At 30.1% G+C, this 13,822-nt stretch overlaps 1 non-coding gene across 1 annotated transcript in view; it reads left to right on the top strand.

Moving 5' to 3' along the window:
• The window catches only part of LOC106678570 (uncharacterized), a 294,508-nt gene that overhangs the window by 44,921 nt on the left and 235,765 nt on the right, over positions 1-13,822 (top strand). The window lies entirely within an intron of this gene.

The raw sequence follows: 13,822 nt of genomic DNA, 5'->3' as shown, positions 1-13,822 counted from the left end.
TACGAAGGATTTTGGATTGTAAGGATTGAATACGAGAGGAATTCGAAGGTTTAGTGGAGCCCCAAAGCTCAACTCCATATGTCTAGATTGGCCTTATTACAGTCATGTAGATCAGTCTTTTGTAATGTGTTGGAATTTTAGACCGTTTGTCTAGTAAGTGCTGTAATAGTCGAAATCGACGTGCAGTTTCCTGTCTAATTTTATATTTTAATGCTATATTTCATAATTACCTTCTTTTAGTATCATTGATTACTTTCTTAATTCATAAATAATTTTTCTATAAAGCACACACACATCCTCTTAATAAACAAGTTATCTTCCTTAAAGATCTTTAGTTTTTAATATACATTTAACTTTTAAATAGCTCATACTTTTTCTCAACAGCCTGTGTAATTATATTATATTCAATTGACTTGTATATTATAATTCCCGTTAGTCGCACCTCCTCGAGTTACAGCCCGTGGCCTCGGTAATTGGGCTAGGAGGAGCAGAACGCAGACAAGTGAGCGACAGTTGATCTGTCATTAATTTTACTGTATAATTAACATGTGCTGCTAACCTGGGCAGATGTTGAGGCGCCGGACCTTTTTTTGGACAGACCCCCCCCCGTATTAATTATTTATGGTGAAGCAGTGAGGTAGAGTGAAATAGCTCATTACGACCGGATAGAGGTGCCTACATTAACCAGAGATAGCATCTCCAAGCTCAGAATTTTGTGAAGAGGAAGAGTTAATGCCCGCTTTATGAAATGTACGCTCCGTGAGAAAATACCCCGCTCTAGCTATTACATTCCATATTATAATACCACAGCAAAATTTAGGTAACACATTTTTGTACTCGCTGATTTTTAAATAATGGGAAATTTTCAGAGTTCAAATTCAGACAAAAACTACTACTAAGAAAAGCTTAATAGCAAAATCTATAAGTAAAATATTAATGATGAGAAGATAGTTGATCGTGGACAATATATAGAATACAGGATTTATAGAATAATTAAAGTAAATTGAATAATAATGATAATAATATTCTTTATTTATTCTGGGATCGATCCCTTTAGAATAATATGGAGGCGTCAGAATTAGGCTTTAGAGCCTTAGAGTGAAATACAAAATAAGAATAAGATTATAAAATAATGAATTTGAAAAGATTAATGATTGGAGAAGTTTGTCGGGGGGTGCGGTCAGCAAAGAACAGCATAAATAAATATAATGATATTTATTTATTTTATGCCGACGTTTCGACCTGAGTTTCAGGTCATCATCAGGGGTTACGGCGTAGAAGGTAGGCCTAACCAAAACCCAGTTTGTGTTAATTAAATAAGAGAAATAAAAGGTAATAGACAATTACCTTTCATTACTCTTATTTAATTTTTATGTTTCATTTTACATCCTTTTAATTTGTTCATTTATGTTGACATTATTTATTTAAGTGTCTGTATCTTTTGTAAGCCCTGATGAAGCCCTGCATCAGGAGCGAAACGTGGGCTCAATATAAATAGTTTAATCACTATTTGAGTTTTTCTTTGACTGCACCCGAACCATCTTCCTTTATTATCACACACGGCCAATCACCGATCTTCCAGCAAATGTTTTTTTCTTTCTTGACTCAATTTTTTTTTCCTTCTGACATTATTCACATTATAATTTAATGGTTATTTTCGAAAGCAAAATCACCACCATTCAAAGTCGGTAGAGAAGCGTCTATTTATAGATCCTAGTACAGTCGGTAGCTCTGATAGTTATGCTAAGAACAAATGGTATATTATGCCACGAAATTGGTGAATATTACACCCCCGGAATCCCGCAGCCCTATAATACCGGGGTATCGTAGGCAGCAATTCCCGCACCCTCGAATCAGCAGATCATCCAAGTCGATCCATAGCTTTATCGGACAATCAGAAAAAGACCCCGAACATGGAAGGCATATGGAGTACAGAAGCTACATGTGCCTTGCGACATTGTGGTCAACCGCAAGAAGCCAGGTGCCGAGCTAATGCGGTCGTTACCGCGTCGAAACCGGGAAATTGAACTTTTTTTGGGGGGAGCATTTTAGCAATGGTGTAACAGTTCATTGTGTACTGGTTTTTGTCTGTATAAGGTAATAAAGAATACATAATACGGCACCAAAGCAGGTGCTAATGTAATGTGTCTAGGGTAATATTCCTTAAAAAGATCACAGGTTAACAACATTGTACGAGTCTGTAGTCACTCGTTAACTGTATATCAAAAACTACAACAACTATAAAAGTTAAACTATTAATGATGGTTCCATTATACTATAGAAGTGCAATTAAGTAATACCTAAAAAACATTAGTTTTTTTTTGTTCAAATAAAATAAATTTTATCCAATTTTTATCTCAAAACAATATATATTTCTTTAAAATAAATAATTTAAATTCTATCCATTATAGTCTCAAAACCTTTTATTTCTCATATAAGTCCGACGTTTTGGCCAATCCGACCATCTTCAGAGACAATCTACTACAAAACAGCTTTTATTACACGTATGATCCTACAAACATTTCAAAATACCTAACATTATTATTTATAATTTACCTTGCCTTAATACAACTTTGAAATTATATAATTTAAAAACTCTAAACTCCATGCAGGCTGTTCTGCCCAGGTCAAAACATCAATTTCTATGAAACATTGAAAACATTAGGTAAAAGATATTTTTTTGTAAATAAGTATATCCCACACATGTTTAATTACGTAATTAGTCAATATTCACTTAAAACAAAGTCAAAATCATTTATCACAGACACTATTCCTTAAAACTTTTATCACAACAATGCTTGTAACCTTCCTCCACTCAGTTCAAGCATTTAAAATTATTTATTATAACTACACTTTTGTCAATTTTACTAATGAAATAAAGAGGTAAAATACAAAGAAATATTTTTTTGTAAATAAGTATATCCCACACATGTTTAATTACGTAATTAGTCAATATTCACTTAAAACAAAGTCAAAAACATTTATCACAGACACTATTCCTTAAAACTTTTATCACAGCAATGGTTGTAACCTTCCTCCACTCAGTTCAATCATTTAAAATTATTTATTATAACTACACTTTGGTCAATTTTCCTCTTTATTTCATTAGTAAAATTGACAAAAGTGTAGTTATAATAAATAATTTTAAATGCTTGAACTGAGTAGAGGAAGGTTACAACCATTGATGTGATAAAAGTTTTAAGGAATAGTGTCTGTGATAAATGTTTTTTAAATTATATAATTTCAAAGTTGTATTAAGGAAAGGTAATTTTTTTTTTTTTTTTTTTAAATGGTTAAATGATATGTCTCATAGTAAATTAAGGAAAGGTAAATTATAAATAATAATGTTAAGTATTTAGAAATGTTTGTAGGATCATACATGTAATAAAAGCTGTTTTGTAAAATCTCTGCATAGTGTTGGTTCAGATGTCTTGTGTCTGTTTTGAAATTCACTGTACAATTAATGTTATGTGATATGTAAATGGACTCAAGTATTTTTCTTTTGAGTGTATTATTTTGTTTACATAAAATCATAGTATTTTCAAAATCGAATGTGTGCTGGTTTTTATTTATTCATTTATTTTATATGTATTTTTTCATCAATTTTATTTTTAATTTTTTCTCCATTATTTACTATTATTATTTTTAATTATATTTTTATCTTAACCTAATAGATCTATCCTTTTTCTCCCTATTTTACAAGCATAGAATAATATTAATATATAATTTTAATTATAATTTATAATCGCGATTTTACTATCGATTGTCAAGCGCGGGATAGTAAAAAAAGAATTCATTTTCATTTTCATTACCTCCGAAACCATATTAAGGGACCCCAATATATTATAAAGCGGAAAAGTTAAAATAAATCGATAGGCAAGCTCGCTGTCATAAATTCGATTTTTTTTTCAACAGCTAAAGATAATTTTAATTAGTTTTAGTTGCCATGTGTCTATAGATAAAATAGCTTTTAGTTGTCCATTTCAGCTGGAACTAATTTAGTGGTAGCTAACAGTCAATAACTAAATTAGATCCAATTTTTTAGGGACTCTAATTCTAACTACTATTTAGCTATTAGTTTGACCTTAGTTAACTAAATATTAGCCAGCTAATGTCCAACTCTGGTTTTGATTATATTTGAACTTGATTCAATACGACGCTCTTACGTTATAAAGTTTGTAATTTTTGATTTCAACTACTCTTGAGGTCCAAGTTCGATTATTGTTTCGCCATTCTTCCATTTGCCACTAGGTTCATGTTAGGTTTCACTATCATCGTCTAAACTGGACAAACCGTACTATCACATTCCGACTGCGGCCACTACAGAAAATTGTCAAAGTAGATACCGACCGCCTTTTGGGATGTCAAACTTTCGAGAAAAAAAATACTTCATAAAAAGGTTAACGTTATGAAATTATCAATATCATTTTTAATATCTACTGAGGTAGGTGATGCTATTATGTCGTAAATTATGACACACGAGCCAAAAAATATTGCCATTATTTAATGACTCTACTAATTATTCCGATCTAAAAGAAAAGTAATTAATTAAGGAGAAGAGGAAGCTAGTGACAGGTGCTTCTTTATTTATATTATATTGTAAATTATTAAAACATTCTGTCCTTCGCCTGCAACGCACCTGCAATTAATTAGCCGGCCTTCGCTCACTTTCCTATTCCGTCAATGATTGACGTTTCCACGTATATATTTATTTTCACACATAAATACATAATGGCATTACATAATTATAGTAAAGCAAGGAACAGTAGCATAAGTCAAAAAAGTCGATAATCGTGAATCAACCCGCTGTATTCGGGAGTATGGGTCTATCTAGCCTCATAAAGTATGTACCCTTAAATAGGGAAATATCTGGGAGTTAAGTGTGATCATGAACAAACACTTCCTTGTCCAACCGTTGTGCGAGAGACAGTACTTCTTTACTAAGTACTGAATCCCTGTCCCTTTATGGGTTGTAGTGGTACAGAGTATCGATTATCGATTATCGACTTTTTTGACTTATGCTACTGTTCCTTGCTTTGAAAAAAATTACAAACTTTATAACGTAAGAGCGTCGTATTGAATCAAGTTCGAATATAATCAAAACCAGAGTTGGACATTATCTAGCTAATATTTAGTTAACCAATGACAAACTAATAGCTAAATAGTCGTCAGAATTAGTGTCCCTAAAAAATTGCATCTAATTTAGTTATTGACTGTTTGCTACCACTAAATTTTACAACTAAATTAGTTTCAGCTGAAATAGACAACTAAAAGTTATTTTATCTATAGACACATGGCAGCTAAGACTATTTAAAATTATCTTTATCTGTTGAAAAAAAATCGAAATTATGCCAGCGAGCTTTCCCATCGATTTATTTTAACTTTTCGGCTTTATAATATATTGGGGTCCCTTAATATGCTTTCGGAGGTAATGAATTTTTTTTTAATTATCCGCGCTTGACTATCGATATTAAAATCGCTTATAAATTATAATTAAAATTGTATATTCATATTATTCTATGTTTGTAAAATGGGGGAAAAAAAGGATAGATGAATTAGATTAAGAGAAAAATATAATTAGAAATAATAATAGTAAATAATGGAGAAAAAATTAAGAATAAAATGGATGAAGAATACATATAAATAAAAACCAGCACACATTCGATTTTGCAAATACTATGATTTTATGACTATCTCCTACAGGTAGATTCGTACCCAAGGCCCTGAAGTTAGTAGCACAGTGTCTTACTCACTGAACTACTCTGATCCCTGGTAGAATAAGTTTTTTTTATGCTAGAAAACACTTGATAACATTGAAAAATTGATAACAGTAGCATATGGTCTGTATTTTCAGGGTATTATTAATTTTTTTACCTTGTCCAGTTAGTGTGGAATTTTCAGTGGAATGGAATACTTTTTTTTATGATTCTGAAAATTAAAAATATATTAATTTTTTTTTATCGTAAATCACTAGAAAATCGATAACAATGGTACACGGATTCTGCCGATTTACACTCAAAATATTTGTGAAAATCTTAGAGAACAAAATATTTTTAGAAACCAATTCACTGTAAGAATCTTTCATTATAACTTGAGGTTTCAATTGTCACGACGAATTATAACGGAAAATTGAATTCTAAAACGATATTAAGGATTCTAAAACGACGTAATGGTTGAAATGGGAACATGAGTAGAATGTTTTAAAATATTTACTGTTGTCCTGACAAACATGGAAACACGAAAAAATTATTTCTGAAATCAGTTTATTTAAGCGTTTTCTTCAATCTCAATTACGATCTACCACTTAATACGTGTAAACACTAGTGCTTCTAAAATCCTTAACTTTCCAACGGTATATTATACGTCTATATTACTACACTTTAATAAATTTCTTTTCAACCTGCGAAAATATTTATTATTTACAACCCTCTAATTAATTATTAAATTATATTACATATTTATGTATATGACTTTCATAGTTTATATATATTTTTTTTTACTAATATCTCATTGAGAGATAGTTAATGATTTAATAGGACCACCATTTACGGTTACGGTATTAAATTTCATTAGCCTCTCTCATTACCATCTCCTTCTTAAATCTCGACTCTCCTGCCCGATATTTTTTTTTAATATCCCACTAACGCTTGTTGAACAGATTCGCTACTTAGGACTCCATCTTGACATGAAAATTGAAGCTCTCAAGTCTTTTTCTTGTCAGTTTCTTTTGTTTCTAGATTGAAACCACAAGAAACTGCACATAGATTTTGATCACTAGAACACCTACTTGATAAACGCAGTAAAGTCTCCATCTACTGCAAAAAAAACTCAATAAGGTTATAACTCCGGTTTGAACATACGGAATTGCTCCATAAAAATATCAAATTCCTCCCGTATTCAGTCCTTATAATACAAAATCTCAAATATCCCTCTTTATTACGTCTGAAATAAGCTTAACCTTAAAGACCTCAATATCACATTTGTTGCGAATTTGTTCAGAAATAGATATACCTCCTTTAATTCTAATATATTTACCCATTAGTTCTTAATCTCTCATCCTAAACTAACCTTGATAATTCTACGAGGCGTCCAAAAAGAAGATAGTGACGGGATCTTCAAATTAAAAGCAGAGTTTGTTTACAACACTCGGCTATGAGGGGTTGTAAAAATAAGTGCAATGGGCGGGAAACGATATGGTGAGGTGATATTTTATTGTTATCTTATGGCCCGCGATTCTCCACCAGTATGCTAAACATACGTAACAGGACATAATGTTTAACCCATTTTGACCGAATGCCGTGCATATGACATAACAGCGGATCTCCATTCCATCTTGCAGGATAACAAACAAACCGTGGATAAGCTTTTTGAGTTTCTCCATCATTCCCAACTTTACCATAAAATTTAATCAAATTTTACCTCAGGTTCTCATCTTGCAAAATTTCACTTATCAATATAATCGTACAATGTATCCAGAATCTATGGATTGCCCCCGTTCAGTGTGAGCCCAAAGTCTTAAATTACAAATATATTCTTTGCTAATTGGGAAATTAAGTGCCCATAAATAAGACCCATAAGATAATGACCCATAAATTGATGCCTTAAAATAATTTTTAAAAAAAGGAGTGTTTTAAGAGCTACCATTGGGAGGTTATTTCCTAAGATTATCATGTATTCTCACTCAAAAATGATCAAATACACTTATTGTATTTTATTACATGATAAATAAATACAATGAGAAAAATCACTAACCTACATGAAAATAAATTTTTGATAATTCATTCAATCACTAACTACCTTTAATTATCTTTTGTAAGTTTTAACATAAATAATATCAAAATTAATAAATTATTTTTCATTTAAATATAATATTTTATTTGTTCTTTGTTAAGAGAAACTGATTTATTTTTTCAGGGCAATGTATCTGCTTTGTCATAGTTTATTTATTTATATTTAAGATTTGTTCATTTATAAATTACGTACTAAGGAATCTTTTAACCAGTAAAGATCTCTTGCTTAGTAGGCGGAGTTATTAATTTTTTTTTTAAGAACAAAATAATTTTACTGTATTTGCCCTATAGACATTAAAAGCGAAGAGAGAAGACAGTATTAGGAACCGCAATGCACCAGCTCCTATATTACGCCCCTCTTTGCGATAAAGGGTTATTTTCCTTTCCTTCGCCCTACCTCTATGGAAATTGCTTCCTACCTCTTTGCTATGGGAAATCCCCCCCTTCCCTCGCCCCTCAGCCAGTTTAGGCTAGGCGCCTGATTAAGGCTCTAAATGCTGTATAATTGTTCCGTAATCAGAGGCTATTGGCAGCCCTGCTCTGTGGTTAGGGTGGCATGACTCCCAGCTCTTTTGGTACATTATCAATTATATTACCAAATTAGGGATAATTCACCCCCGGATTGGCGAGGCCCGGGCATTATGGGATATTTCAACGGCTTATAAAAATTTTAATTTTCGTATTTCTCAGAATGTATGTTGTTGATCCTTGCATAAATAAGAGGTTATGAATAAATAAATAGATAAATGAGCAATTTCCATTGGAAGGAAAATTGCATTTAGATTCATGAGCTGTTTTCAAATCGAATTCACTGTCCATTGTTTTGTTTTTTTGTAGTTTGAATGTAGTTAGAATCGCCAGCAATGTGCGGACTTGTAACATAAACAAAAATCTGGAGCAGTTCTTGATGTGAAAATAGCGAATATCAAGTTTGTTTCTGCCAAGAATATAACAATTTAACAAAAGGTAGCGAAGCATTGTTCACTTCTCAAAGAGAGTATAATTGTTGTTAATTCCTATTTAAGTTAAGCTCGGTAAGTTCCTAATTTCTCATTATCTTTCTGACTGATTGATCACAAGTAATTGAAAGAATCTTGACAAAATTATCATTTATTAAATAAATCAAAAATTCGTATCCGTTTTTGTCTCAACACTTTATTTTTCACCAGTCCAACGTTTCGGCCATTCTAGCTATCTTCAAGGACATCTTCAATATAATTTCTTCCTCACATTAATTTAAAGTTTTTTTTGCAGGCTATTCTGCCCAGGTCATTTTCTTTATTATAAGTTAAAAGCCTATTTTTAAAAATTTAAAATCATTAATATTTAATTTTTCTTATATGAGATTATCCACAATTAATACACTACCATATAACAAACCATTTATTTAGATTATTATTTAGATAAATGGTTTGTTATATGGTAGTGTATTAATTGTGGATAATCTCATATAAGAAAAATTAAATATTAATGATTTTAAATTTTTAAAAATAGGCTTTTAACTTATAATAAAGAAAATGACCTGGGCAGAATAGCCTGCAAAAGAAATTTTAAATTAATGGGAGGAAGAAATATATTTAGATGTCCTTGAGGATGGCTAAAATGGCCGAGACGTTGGACTGGTGAAAAATAAAGTGTTGAGACAAAAATGTATACGAATTTTTGATTTATTTAAAAAATAATTACCTTGTTTTCAAAAATTGAAATAATATAATTAAAATTATCATTGTTAACAAATGTTATTTGGAAACAAAAACAAAACATTTCTTATAACCTTCTTATGATAGTTCACCTTGGGACCAGTAGGGGAGCTACTAGCTACTAGTGTGGTTCGAATATATTATCAGCATAGTTATTTAAATTATGAATATAATTCAAACATATAACATAAATTTATAAATTATAAGGGTATTCATGATCTTTAGTTTAAATGTTCAATAGAAAAAACTCATGTTAAATGAAGAAATATTTCTTTTAGGATGTTAAACGATATAACATATAACATGGTTGAGAGTCTGTTAAATGGAGAATGACGTCACGCAACAGACCAGCTGAGCTCATTACTATTTTGTATGTGTTAGATTACTTGCTCTTAGTTTTTTTTTTTTAGTATTGTTTTAGATGTTTTTATAACTAATAAAGCAATGGATGACAATAATAATAGTGTAATGATAGTTGTCAATTAGCTCATCTTGATATTCTTAATCACAAGTTCGAAGATCAACAAAGCACTCAGTGGCCAAACTTTCACGCAACTTCCACTTTAGGCAGATTGCAATAAATTACTTTAATCAAAACATAAAAGTAAACAATAACATGAAGTTTTGGAAGGAAAGGTTATAAAACAAGTTGCTCAGAAAATCCGCTAGGAGCTCTTATGCATTTACCATTTAACATGACTTTAAATAGGACTGCTCACAATCCTATACTTATAACATTTAACATGGTAAAACATTTTACATTTAACATTTCATTAATACCCCTTTTATTTGTAATTATTGATAATAATTAAATATTATATAATTTGTTGCAGGTTCGTATTAAAAACTATGGATATTAGATTTTACATCTCAAATGCCGATTCCTAAAGAAAATATTAAAGTGAGGTAAGTGATAAGTTGTAGATTTGTTTTTAATTAGGCATAAATAAATTATAATATGTTAGATCATAGAATACATGGTCTCTTGTATTTATGGTACCCATTTATTTTGGTTTCTTTTGTTTACCCTCTTCCTGATCATTCTGTCGTATCAGGAGGTGGTTAGAAGGGGTAAGTAATTCTGTTAACTTAAAATTAAAAATGTAAACTATAAAAATGATTAGACGATTGTTAGTTTCTTTCTAGTTAAGACAATAAGGTAACAGTACCATTGGCCCAGTTAATGCTAGTGATTACGCTTAGTCTGTTTACATTTTTATAGCGGCATTTGACATGGTCAGCTGGACTGAAGGAAGCAATTAGCAGCAATTATTTCTTCCAATTAGAACATTAATTTTTAGGAATCTTCTAGCGCTAAATATATCTTACGTCTATCATCAGCAGTTAAGAAGGAATACATTTACTCAGACAGTAAGTCAGGACTTGGCTTCCCCATTGTTTATAGATAATTTCATTATCAGATAAGCCCAGACATAATGACCATATAATAAGGGTCATCAAGGAATCACTTAAGGCAGAAAGTAACTGGATGTAAATACAAAACATTTCAAGAATATTTTCATCTTTTTATCACATATATCATATTTACAAGTATATATATTTATAAAAAAAAAATCACCTTTACGAAGGTCAACATTTCCCCTAATTAGTGTTCAGAAAACAGACGAATCTCGCTCTAAAGGAGTGCAAAACTTTTAAAATCTCCAAAAAATGAATAAATAAATAAAATGGCGGTAGTGGGAGAAGAACGCTGATACTCACAAAAGTCACTTTTCGTAAACCAAGACAATTCACAAACTGTAATAATAATAATAAAACTTGAAAAAAAAATAAAGGATGATAGAAAAAATAAAACTCAAAGAGGTTGTACGGAAATACCACATTGTAAAAAAAAGGCTTCAATAAACAATTAACAACTTCCGTGAAAAAATTGGCGTTATATCAAATTATATTCGAAATCCTCAAAACGTAAGACCCAAGACAAATAAGAAAATAGATTATTGTACAAAACTTGGGGGCAGTACTACAATCCGAATTAATTGATAGGCTGACAGTACACTTGGATAACTTAGAACAGAAACTGGCAATTTATGCGAACCGGGTGTGTAGGTTTTGTTGCATCAGTATTTTTTCCATCCAAAGTTACTTATGATAATATAACGTAAAACTGAGATAACACAAAAATATTTAAGAAAATAAGTACCAACAAATGTTATTTAAAATTTAAACGTATTATTGTTTAAAAACGTGAAAGAAGACTACATCATTATGAACCAACATCTTTGAAATTGATTTAACATTAAAGTTAGATTTTTGAGTTACGTTAGGATTTCATAAATATGTATAGATATAATTTTTTTATAATGAAATGTTTAATAATGTGAAATTTTTTTTCCTTATTCTCTGTGTCGTCAAACTGTGACGTTCCCGACTAGCAACAATAAGCAGTTAAGGTTAGGTTATATCGAAACTTAGATTGGGACCAAGGTTATGTGTGTCAAGCCGCATTATAACAAGGGGCCACTGTATTTTGTTTTTAGTTTCAGCATCATTTTCATTTATTCAATTTATTGACGAGAATTAACACAATAAAATTAAAGGCATAGCGTACAACTATCCATTCATATAATATATACAGAAATAGAAGAATAAAAATAAAATCAGAAAAAAAGAGCCAGATAAAAAAAAAATTAAAATTAATATTTTTAAAAAATACTAAAAAAAAGAAAAAAAGAAAAGAAAATACTATCCTGATTTGTATAAATAAAAATATGAATTATATATCAAAAATAAAATTGTTCAAATAAATTTTAAAAAAAAACAAGTTTCAGCATCATTTTAAAGTTTGAACAGTAAATTAAAATGTTCTTTTATTACGTTATTGTATGTAAAAATTTATATTGGAATATTGTTTAAAGAAAATGTTTTTTCGTACAGTAGAGGGAGCAGGTGAATATTTAAATTAATAAGATAAAATAAAAATTAATTCCTAATACGGCGATAAAATTAAGATAATAAAAATATTTCAGATCCTATAAAATTTTTTATCGGAATTCTCCAACATTCCAGAGCATCTACCGTTGCATTCTTGTCCAGAATGATAATTCGGGGCCTATTTCCCAGGAAATGGTGGACCCGAAACTATGCCTCAAGTTATGAATGTTTGTTTTGAAATATTAGTTGAAATTCCTCAGCAGGATACTAGAGGTTACTTTTTTTTTTTTTTAATAAAAATACGCGTTAGTATCTTTAACGTTTTAAAATACTTGATAAGTTGTGAATTGATAAATTGAGAAGTTTAGGACCATTTAAACCGTACGAAATAGTTCAAACCAGATATACGTTAACAAATTAAAACGGGAAGTATAAAATAAAACCTATGAGAAGTTTTTCTCTATTTAATTATGCTTTTCCTCCATTTTAAAGAAATAAATTCTAAAACATATTGATATGGTTTGGAAGAGTGGATATTCAACTTTTCCTGCAGCTATAGGGTGAACGCATGGCATCGGCCGAAAATAAAAATCTCCAAAAAAGATATTATTTTTATTTATGTGAAAATTCGTATTTGAAGGTTCCATAAAGCGTTGTAAAATAAATCTGACTTCATTTTTACAAAAAAATTAGTTGTGGGAAATGTGTTTTGGTTATTGTAATTTTTAATGAGCTTAAGCTCGTTTAATACCGTCAACAATGTTTGTTAGTTATTATTATTGTTTTGAAGATTAAAATTATTAGAACGAAGTTTTATTACTCTTCATCTTTCCCATTAGATTTATAAGATTTGTGAAAAGTCAAACTCTCCTGAGACAGGATCCTCCAGTCGAAAGAATTACTTTTTTGCTTTTTTATTGTGTAATATTACATTCCGTCATATTTATAGACAATGATAATAGGGGTTAAAGAGCTCATTAACAATATATTTACAAATATATAAATTTAATGATGACAAATTAAGAAATGGAGGGAAAAAAATAAAATAAGATGAATAAATAAATAATAATAATATAATATAATTCTGAAGAAAGTAATTGCTAGAACAATAGTTTATTATAAATAAAAGATTACAGAGCTATAACAGAAGTACTAAGTAAAATACACTAAAGTAGAGGCACTATTCTACTTACCTAAAACAATAGAATAAAATAAAAATCCCTTTTCACATTAATGAATCTGATAGTAAACTATTACAAATAATTGAAGGGATCTTGACAAAGTTATTATTATAAACAAAAGCTAATCATTTTAAAACAAAAACAAAACATTTCTTATAACCTTCTTATGATTGTATACCTCGGGACCGCAAGGGGTGCTGCTAGGAGTGCTCGAATGAAATAGCAGCGCAGTTATTTAAATTATGAATATAATTTA

The sequence above is a fragment of the Halyomorpha halys genome, unplaced genomic scaffold, assembly GCF_000696795.3.
Source record: "Halyomorpha halys isolate HHAL.00 unplaced genomic scaffold, Hhal_1.1 Scaffold147.1, whole genome shotgun sequence".
NCBI classification, from domain to species: Eukaryota; Metazoa; Arthropoda; class Insecta; order Hemiptera; family Pentatomidae; genus Halyomorpha; species Halyomorpha halys.
The sequence above is the reverse complement of the archived record's forward strand: the minus strand, read 5'-3'. Positions and strand labels throughout refer to the sequence as shown.